Genomic DNA, 10,000 nt, shown 5'->3' on the forward strand with positions numbered 1-10,000 from the left:
CCGCGTGCACCGCACCCGCGAGAACAGAGGGGACTGCAGAGAGGAAAGGTTGGGGCAAGGCAGGGATACCACACCGCGGGGTAGGAAACACAGGAGCCGCACAACCGTGGAACGAGCACCGTCGCTCGAGCCGACACATGAAGAGAGTTCGGTGCGCCCGTTCATTACGCGAGGCAACGAGCCAGACAGCACTCAGGACCCACACACCGCTCATCCACCACCACGGTCCGCAAACCCAGCACGCCCGGACGAACCGCGCCCTGCACGCCAAGGCGCGTGCAGGCAAGAAGAAGCATACGGGAGAGCCGAGCCAACGCCGCTGGGCAGGGTTCAAAGGAGGCGACGAAGGATACTCGAGGGACAGGCCGAAGCGTCACCTGCTTCGGCCAGAACCGAAAAGCCGCACCGTCTAGAACGAGCCACGTGAACGAGTCACAAGAACAAGCCACACCAGGTCGGGACCCGTCGTAAGTCGAGCCTAGAGCCAGGCCGAGCACAACGCGATGCCCCACCAGAGTGGACACAAACCGAAAGCCGTCTTCCGCGACTTGCCCCCTCCAAGTAATAGGACGGGGACGTCGCGTTGCCCCCGGCGCACGACACACCCGCCGCACGGATATCGGTCATACGTGTCGTGCGCCACACCAGGCCTGGCCTAGCGTTGGGCCGCACACGCCGCGTTGCCCCTCGCGGGGGCGCACAGGCCACCTGCCGTTCCCACGCCGTGCTCAGACTTGGGGGATAATCCCTTGTCCTGGGCCAAGCTCAAGGAGTTGCCCCGGGTGGGTGCCCAAGGCAAAACACCTCCACGCCATGATCCATAGGTGGTGCCTGGATGGGCCGTGCATGGGCGTGTTTCCCTCGTTGTTCCTACGGCAATCGGGTTTCGCCGGAGCCCGACGCCCGTGATCGACCTTGGACTGGGGGCGGGTGACCCCGGCAGCAACACCACAACCACAACGTGCTTGCTAGTGTGCCTAGGCAACGTGCATCTTGCTGGCATTGCGCCCAGCAAACCTTTGGGCATCTCACCTTGCTCGCATTGCGCCAAGCAAGCCTTTTGGGCAACTCGAGTTTCAGCGCGGCCGTTCGGTGCGCGAGGCAAGGAGCCAGACACACTAACAACCCGCACACCACTCATCCGCCACCACGGTCCGCAAACCCAGCACGCCCGAACGAACCGCCCCCTGCACGTCTTGGAGCGTGCAGGCAAGCGGAAGCATACGGGAGTGCCGAGCCAACTCCGCTGGGCAGGGTTCGGGGGAAGCGACGAAGAACATTCAAGGGACAGCCCGAGGCGTGAGGTGCTTCGGGCGATAATCGAAAAGCCGCACCGTCTAGATTAAGCAACACGCACAACAAAACCAACACCGCGTCGGGCACCGTCTTGCGTCGACCCTAGACGTAGGGCGAGCACGCCGCGGGTGCACAAGGCACAACTCCACCACGCCATGCTCCCTAGGTGGTGCCTAGATGGGCCCTGCATGGACGTGTTTCCCTTCTTGGTCCTTTGGTGATCGGGGTTTGCAGCAGCCCGACGCCCGTGCTCAACCTTGGACCCGGGGCGGGGGACCCCGACGGCACACCACAACCACGACGGGCTTGCTAGTGTGCCTAGGGGTTGGCAAGGCATCGTGCATCTTGCTGGCACTGCGCCCAGCAAGCCTTTGGGCAACTCGAGTTTTGGCAGCATGACACCCCTCCCCTCTATGATAGGCTGCCGAGCCATTACCAAAGTGCCACGGGTAGACATCCTTTTCCGTGAGGAGACATACTCGAGGATACTGCTCTAGAGGTCGAATTTTGATGCCATTTTTTGCGACAATCTCTAGAAAAATAAGATCTTTCCATCCAGCAAATTTGGTGAATTTACACCGTGTGGATTTTTTTTGCCAATTTTTTTCCCACCCGAAAAGCAGGAAATTCAAAAAAAATGAAAAACGGAGCAAAAGTGCGATTTTTGACCTGGATTTTTTTGTGCAGCCTTTAAATAATATTACCAAGGTTCCCTCAAAATTTCAGGAAAATTGCACGAGCCAATTGTGAGATATGAAAATTTGGCTCCTCCGTTGCAACGCTCCGAGCCATCGTTGCAACGGCGGGTGCCTCCGTTGCAACGAAACCAGCCAACTCAAGCAAACTGCTCTAGAGGTCGAATTTTGTTGCCGTTTTTTGCAACAACCTCTAGAAAAATAAGATCTTTCCATCCACCAAATTTGGTGAATTTACACCGTGTGGTTTTGTTTTGCCGATTTTTCTCCCACCCGAAAAGCCGGAAATTCAATAAAAATGAAAAACGAAGCAAACGTGCGATTTTTGACCTGGATTTTTTTGTGCGGCCTTTAAATAATATTACCAAGGTTCCCTCAAAATTTTAGGAAAAGTGCACGAGCCAATTGTGAGATATGAAAATTTGGCCTCTCCGTTGCAACGGTCGGTGCCTCCGTTGCAACGCTCCCAGCCAACGATGCACCAAACCCAGCCTCCGTTGCAATGCTCCCAGCCAATGATGCATCGCGCCCAGCATGCGTTGCAACGCGCCCAGCGTCCGTTGCAAGCCGCCCCTCCTCCGTTGCAACGGCCACGGCCAACGTTGCAAGCCGCCCTGCCTCCGTTGCAACGACCCCAGCCAACGTTGCACCGCGCCCTGCCTCCGCTGCAATGGCCACGGCCAACGTTGCATGGCACCCTGCCTCCGTTGCAACGACCCCAGCCAACGTTGAAACGCGTCTGGCATCCGTTGCAACGCGCCCTGCCTCCGTTGCAACGGACCCCAGCATCTGTTGCACCGCGCCCAGCATCCGTTGCAACGGACCCCAGCATCTGTTGCACCGCGCCCAGTGATGTGTGGAAAACGATCCAACACAAAACTCACCGGCAAGTGTACCGGGTCGCATCAAGTAATAATAACTCACATGAGTGAGGTCGATCCCACAGGAATTGAAGGATTGAGCAATTTTAGTTTAGTGGTTGGTTTAGTCAAGCGAATCAAGTGTTGGTTGAGTGATTGGTGTTTAACAGAAGATAAATTGCTTGGAATGTAAAGGGGAGAGGGAAATGTGCAGTAAATTATAAAGCAGAAGAGTAAAATTGCAGAATCTTAAAGAACAAGAAACTAAATGACTGAAACTTAAAGTGCAAGAAAGGTAAATTGCAGTAACTTAAATGGCAAGGAAGGTAAATTGCTTGAATATAAAAGGGAATTGAGGAATGGGATTGCAGGATCTAAACAAAGAAGAAGTAAATTGCAGCAATCAATTAAGTAGAAGATGAATTAGAGTAAACTGAAATTCAAACAGAATAGGAAATTAAAGTGCAGCAAGGTTCACAGAAGAACCAAAAGTAAAATTGGGTCTCAGGTTTCAAGAGACTAGGTAGCAGAGCCTAGATCTCTATTTGCCTTCCTAGATCCAAGTTAACAAAGCAATTGACAAGAATTAGAAGAGGAAGCAGTAAAGGAAATTGAAATTGAATTGAATTATGCAGAAAAGATTTAAAGAGAGTTTGAATGGGAATTGAGACAGAATTTCCTCAATTTCTCACACCCAAAACTCAGAAACAGAAGATTAGAAGTGCTTAGGCAAGAATGAGGAAGAAGAGAGATCAATTCTCCTCCCCAATTCTCAGAATTCTCAGTAAAGTTCCAAGAATAATTGCCAAAGCTCCAAAAAAGATCAAAGTAAAAGTAAAATTCAAAAATGAAGGTAAAAGTAAAGTAAAAGGTTCAAAAGTCCTCATTACATCAAACTAAATCCTATTTATACACTTTCTATTCTTGGATATTGGGATTTGGATGGGCTTTTGATTTGGTGAAGAAATGAATTCAATTGGATTTTTAATTGAATTTTTCGGCCCAAAATTGTGACTCCCAGGAGGCTGCCCTGCCCTTGTGGAGGGCAGGGCAGAAAATTGGTGCTTGGTGCATGAGATTGGTGCGGCGTTGTGTGAGCTTGGCGCGGCAATGTGCGCAGAATTTGCTTCTTGGTGCGCAAGGTGCTGCCCTGCCCGCGCCAAGGGCAGGGCAGGAAAAGTTGGTGCTGCCAGGGACGAGCGTAGCGCGCGTTGGTGCTGCCAGGGACGAGCGTAGCGCGCGTTGGTGCTGCCAGGAGAGAATTGGTGCGCCAGGGACGAAAATTGGTGCGCCAACCACAAGATTCTGCCCTGCCCGCGCAGAGGGCAGGGCAATGTTCCTTCTTTCACGTCCCGTGTTCGAATCACGGAGGAAGCACACGCTACAATAATTTCCTTGGTTTCTTGGCACGGCACTCAACCTTAAGTCTTGGCTTCCTCATGGTTCCTTGTTCGATCCTTGTAGCATGCATGGGTGACATTTTTTTCTTTGAATTTCTTCCTTGGAGAGCCCGATTCTGCCCTCCACAAGGGCAGGGCAAGGTTCTCTTCCTCTTGATCTCAAGGCACATTTTGTGCTCTGCCCTTGTAGTGGGCAGGGCAGAGTTGCCTTCCTTTCTTGGTTCTCTTATGTTGCCCTCCTAGAGGGCAGTGTGCCCTTGTGGAGGGCAATGTTGCCTCCCCCTTTACATGCGGCACGCTTCTTCTCTCTTTTGCCACACTTTCCTTTCCTTGGGCTACACTTCTTAGGCCACGCTTTTCCTTCTCTTTTCTTTTCTTCACCTACAATAAACCAAAACAACCACTCCAAGTATCACTAAATTCAAGAGGCTTATAAATCAATTAAAGTTCAATTAAAATTAGCTTAAACCTCATGGATTAACATTAATTTCATGGTGGTTGCTTGATTTAGAGAAGTTGTGCATTTTCACTCCAAATCACTTACTTAGGATGCAAGAAAGTGCATAAATGCTAACAAAACAAGTGAAATTAGCTTGAAAAATGGGTATATGATGACTTGTCATCACAACACCAAACTTAAATCTTGCTTGTCCCCAAGCAAGCATCAAAACTAAGAGTACATGAAATGAATAAGAAAAGGATATTATCTTTATTATGCAGATAGCAGAACTTGATCCATGGGGCATTTATGCAGACAATGACAACTCAAGTTATTGTTCCTGTTACATAATACATATCTTTCTTCAAAAGCTTGCTAAACTTGCTGTTATAAGGCTCACTTTTGACTCACTCCCTTGCTAACTCTTCTTGGCTTATAATGCTTTAACAAGCTTATTATTCTTTTAGAGGTTGGGTGTCAAATGCTGCAGCATAGCCTTTGGCTTTATTTTCTTTTCTTTTGCTCAACATCTTTCCACCACAGACACATGGCTCACTAATTCTTCCTAGGATCATTGATGCCCAGCATCTCTTTGGATAACTAAATGTTTTTTATCTAAGTTGCTCTTTATTGTGGATTTTTAATTGGCCATCCCAAATCAGTTGATCTAAGTGACCGGGTTTTAAAATACCCCTTAGAATTTACTCATCCAAGCAGATCTTAGTACAAGAACACCACAGGCATATGACCTAGGGTCCAAGCTATTGGTGTCCAACCTTTATTCTTTGTTTTTCTTGCCATTTTGGCTTTTTCTTTCCCTTTTCTTTCTGTTTTTGTTACCAAGGGCTTTTTCATTCTTGATAAGAGTCTTTGTAACAGCAAGCTAACTCACAATTGAATGAGAATGATATTATGCAACAATTATTTCATGAGTTATGCATTTAATCAAACACATGTACCACCACCAACTTCCATTCATACTTATGCAACATTGGATATTTCACTTTTCAATTCAAACCAAACTCTTTTATTTAAGCATATGGGAAACAAAACAATATTTAAAGCTAAGTGATGGATACAAGCAATATGCAGACTTAGCATTTTAACAAACAGTTTCACTTGCAGCTAGATAAACACTTTAGCAAGACAAACAATGGCTTCCAGATTCAAAACATTTCACAGCAGCGAGGATTAAGTTTAGATACAACCTTTGAAGTTGCAGCCCTTTGATTCTTCCTTCTGTTGTGTTCTCTTTGAGTTAAGATGCATAATGTCTTCAATTATTGACTCATGTCCTGCATAATTCTCAAAGTTGCTTGCTTCTCAAGCCCTTAATTACTTGGTTAGTATGCATAGTGTGGCTCCTGGATTTACTTTGGTGTGGGAACACCAAACTTAATTGTTTGCCACTGCCTCTTATGCAACAATTTAACCATATGTGAAACCTTGTGTCCTTGCTAAAGGTTAATGAAATTAAAACTAGAAAGCAATTAAACAGTTGAATAATGTGTTTGGTTGCTTGGAGCTAGCATCATGCAAGAGGTGAGAATGTGTTTTTAAATGATATTTTTAGTGGAACACCAAACTTAGAATCTTTCATTCTCCCTTAAATTGTTTTGGTGTGCAACACCAAACTTAGCTCCTTGCAGTCCATACCAATTATTCAACATTTTTATTGAAAAAGCTATGAAAAGAAAACTACCTCCGGTTGGGTTGCCTCCCAACAAGCGCTTCTTTATTGTCACTAGCTTGACATCTTACTCTTTGATCATGGGGGGTGAAAATCATAGTGCCTCAGCTTTTCTCCTCTTACTGTGAACTTCCTTCCAGTCTTCTCTTTGATGATCTCTAGGTGTTCAAGTGAAAGGATCCGGTTCACAGTATAGCACTCAGAGGATTGTGGAGACACCTTCATTGGTTGGGTGTTTAACATCACTTTATCCCCTGGTGAGAAGCCTTCAGTGGGAATTTTCTTATTTCTCCACCCTTTTGGCCTCTTCTTCTTTTCTTCTTTCTCAGGAGATAATTCATGCCTTGGTGGTTCTTTATCTGGAGTGTTGAGGCTCCCATCTGGGGGTTTTGGATCTAGTTCCTCCTTGATTTCTTTGGTCTGTTGTACCATCTCTACTTCTTTGAAGCATGGATTTGGAAGTCTTGGAGTTAACTCATTGAATGCCTCTTTCAAGCTATGATCCCTGCCTTTATCCTCTGTATAATCTTCCTCTTGAGTGGGTTCATGCAGGGTTTTAAAAACATGGAATGCTAGGTGCTCATCATGCACTCTCAACAACAATTCCCCTTTTTCAACATCTATCAATGCTCTGCCTGTAGCCAGGAAAGGCCTCCCCAGAATGATGGGAGTGTTAGGGTCCTCCTCCATATCCAGGATGATAAAATCAGCTGGGAGAAGGAATTTCCTCACCTTTACCAGTACATTCTCTACAACTCCAAGTGCTTGCTGGATGGATTTGTCAGCCATTTGCAGGAGTATTCGTGTGGATTTCAGCTCACAAATTCGGAGTTTTTTCATTAGAGACAAAGGCATCAAGTTTATGCTTGCACCAAGGTCACAGAATGACTTCTCAATTGTTATGTCCCCTATGGTGCAAGGTATGTAAAAACTCCCAGGATCATCTTTCTTCTCTGGCAACTCTCTTTGGAGGATAGCACTACATTCCTTTGTCATCTCAACAATCTGTCCTTCCTTCAGGGATCTTTTCTTTGTCAGCACTTCCTTCATGAATTTGGCATATAGTGGCATCTGTTCAAGTGCTTCCAAGAAAGGAATATTGATGCTAAGTGTCTTGAATATGTCCAGGAATTTTGAGTATTGCTTATCCTCATTTTCTTTTTTAAACCTCTGAGGATATGGAAGTTTGGGGACACAAGGATTCACTCCTTCCCTCTTCTCTTGTAGTTGTGATTCAAGGGTGTTCTTGTATCCCTTAGGAATTTTTGCATTTTTGGTTTCTAGATCCTCTTTACTTTTCCCTTTTGTCTCTTCTTGTGGAACTTCTCTGTTATGTTTGTCCTGATTGATGGCTTCCTTCTTCATAGTCTTCTCACTTTCCACTGTGATTACTTTGCACTCCTCCCATTTTGTGGCTTTTCCTTTGTCCCTTGGGTGTTCTTCAGTGACATTGGGGAAGGCATTTGCTCTCTTCTCATTCATTTCTGAAATTTGCTTAGCCATTTGCCCCATGTGTCTCTCAAGGTTTCTGATTGAGGTTTCTTGGTTTTTGAATGCCAGGGTCTGATCTTTCCTTGCAGCTTCCTGATCTTGTCTTGCCATCTCTTGATTTTTCATGAGTTTCTCCATCATTTTCTCTAGACTTGAGATTCTTTGAGAGTCTAAATTTGGTTGTGGTTGTGTGAAATGAGATGGTTGTTGTTGGAAGTTGTTTGAATTAATTGTGGGGGTACTTTGTGGGTGGGATGTGGATGAGGAAAAGTTATTCTGGTGGTTTTGTGAGTTATTATGGGGTTGGTGATATGTGTTTTGTGAATTTTTGAATTGATTAGTATTATTGGATGAATGGTTATAGTTGCTTGTGTTGCTGAGGCTGCCAGAGTTGAAGTCCCTTTGTCCTTGATTCTGATGCTCACCCCACCTTGAATTAGAATGAGTCTTCCAGGGTGTCTTGTGTGTATCACCATGAAAATTGTGTTGAAATGAACTTGAAGTATTATTCATGCATTGCACCTGCTCAGGGCTTTGTTGCTCAAAATTGAATGTCCCAAAAGTTTCTTCAGATTGATTCCACCCATGTGAGGTTTGAGATTGGCATTGTGTGTTTACTGCAACACCTTGCAGTCCATCAATTTTCTTGGCCATCATTTTTATTTGTTGCTGAAGCTGTTGATGCATCTGTTTGTTTTGTGCCAAGAGAACGTCAACACCTTCAAGCTCCAGCACATCCCTTCTCTGGGCTGGTTGGCGTTGTCTTTGATGAGCAAAGAAATATTGATTGTTTGCCACCATCTCTATGAGGTTTTGGGCTTCCTCTGCTGTCTTCATTAGCTGCAATGAGCCTCCTGCTGAATGATCTAATGCTTCTTGAGCTTTCTGGGTCAACCCTTCATAGAAGTTTTGGAGTCTATCCCACTCACTAAACATTTCTGGGGGACATTTCCTGATTAAGGCCTTGTATCTCTCCCAGACATCATACAGCGACTCTCCATCCATTTGAATGAATGTTTGCACCTCTGTTTTCAGCTTGATAATCCTTTGGGGAGGATAGAACTTGGCTAGGAATTTGCTCACTAAGTCTTCCCAATTATTGATGCTTTCTTTGGGAAATGTCTCTAGCCATTGAGTAGCCTTACCCTTCAGAGAGAATGGAAACAGCAGTAGCTTGTAGATGTCTGGATGCACACCACTTGTTTTGACAGTTTCACAAATCCTCAGGAAGATGGATAGGTGTTGGTTTGGATCTTCAAGTGGACTTCCTCCATAGGAGCAATTGTTCTGCACCAGAGTGATAAGTTGAGGCTTCAACTCAAAATTATTTGTATGAACGTTGGGAGTGAGTATGCTACTCCCGCAGTTTCTTGCATTGGGGATAGTGTAAGAGGCCAACACCCTTCTTGCAGGCTGGGTATTGTTGCTCACTCCCTCTTCACGCACCTCAGCCTCCATGACTTGCAAGAATCACAAACAAACCAAATGAAACATGGACATTCTAATGCTAGAATGTGGTTAGAGGGTTAGGTGACACAATGTGTCAAACAGTTAATGTGCTTAGTTAAAAGGAAAAAAAATGCTTAATCTAAACCACCACCTTACTTAATCATTGTCAATCTAATTCAATCCCCGGCAACGGCGCCAAAAACTTGATGTGTGGAAAACGATCCAACACAAAACTCACCGGCAAGTGTACCGGGTCGCATCAAGTAATAATAACTCACATGAGTGAGGTCGATCCCACAGGGATTGAAGGATTGAGCAATTTTAGTTTAGTGGTTGGTTTAGTCAAGCGAATCAAGTGTTGGTTGAGTGATTGGTGTTTAACAGAAGATAAATTGCTTGGAATGTAAAGGGGAGAGGGAAATGTGCAGTAAATTATAAAGCAGAAGAGTAAAATTGCAGAATCTTAAAGAACAAGAAACTAAATGACTGAAACTTAAAGTGCAAGAAAGGTAAATTGCAGTAACTTAAATGGCAAGGAAGGTAAATTGCTTGAATATAAAAGGGAATTGAGGAATGGGATTGCAGGATCTAAACAAAGAAGAAGTAAATTGCAGCAATCAATTAAGTAGAAGATGAATTAGAGTAAACTGAAATTCAAACAGAATAGGAAATTAAAGTGC

The sequence above is a fragment of the Arachis stenosperma genome, chromosome 1 (genome assembly GCF_014773155.1).
Source record: "Arachis stenosperma cultivar V10309 chromosome 1, arast.V10309.gnm1.PFL2, whole genome shotgun sequence".
Taxonomy (NCBI): Eukaryota; Viridiplantae; Streptophyta; class Magnoliopsida; order Fabales; family Fabaceae; genus Arachis; species Arachis stenosperma.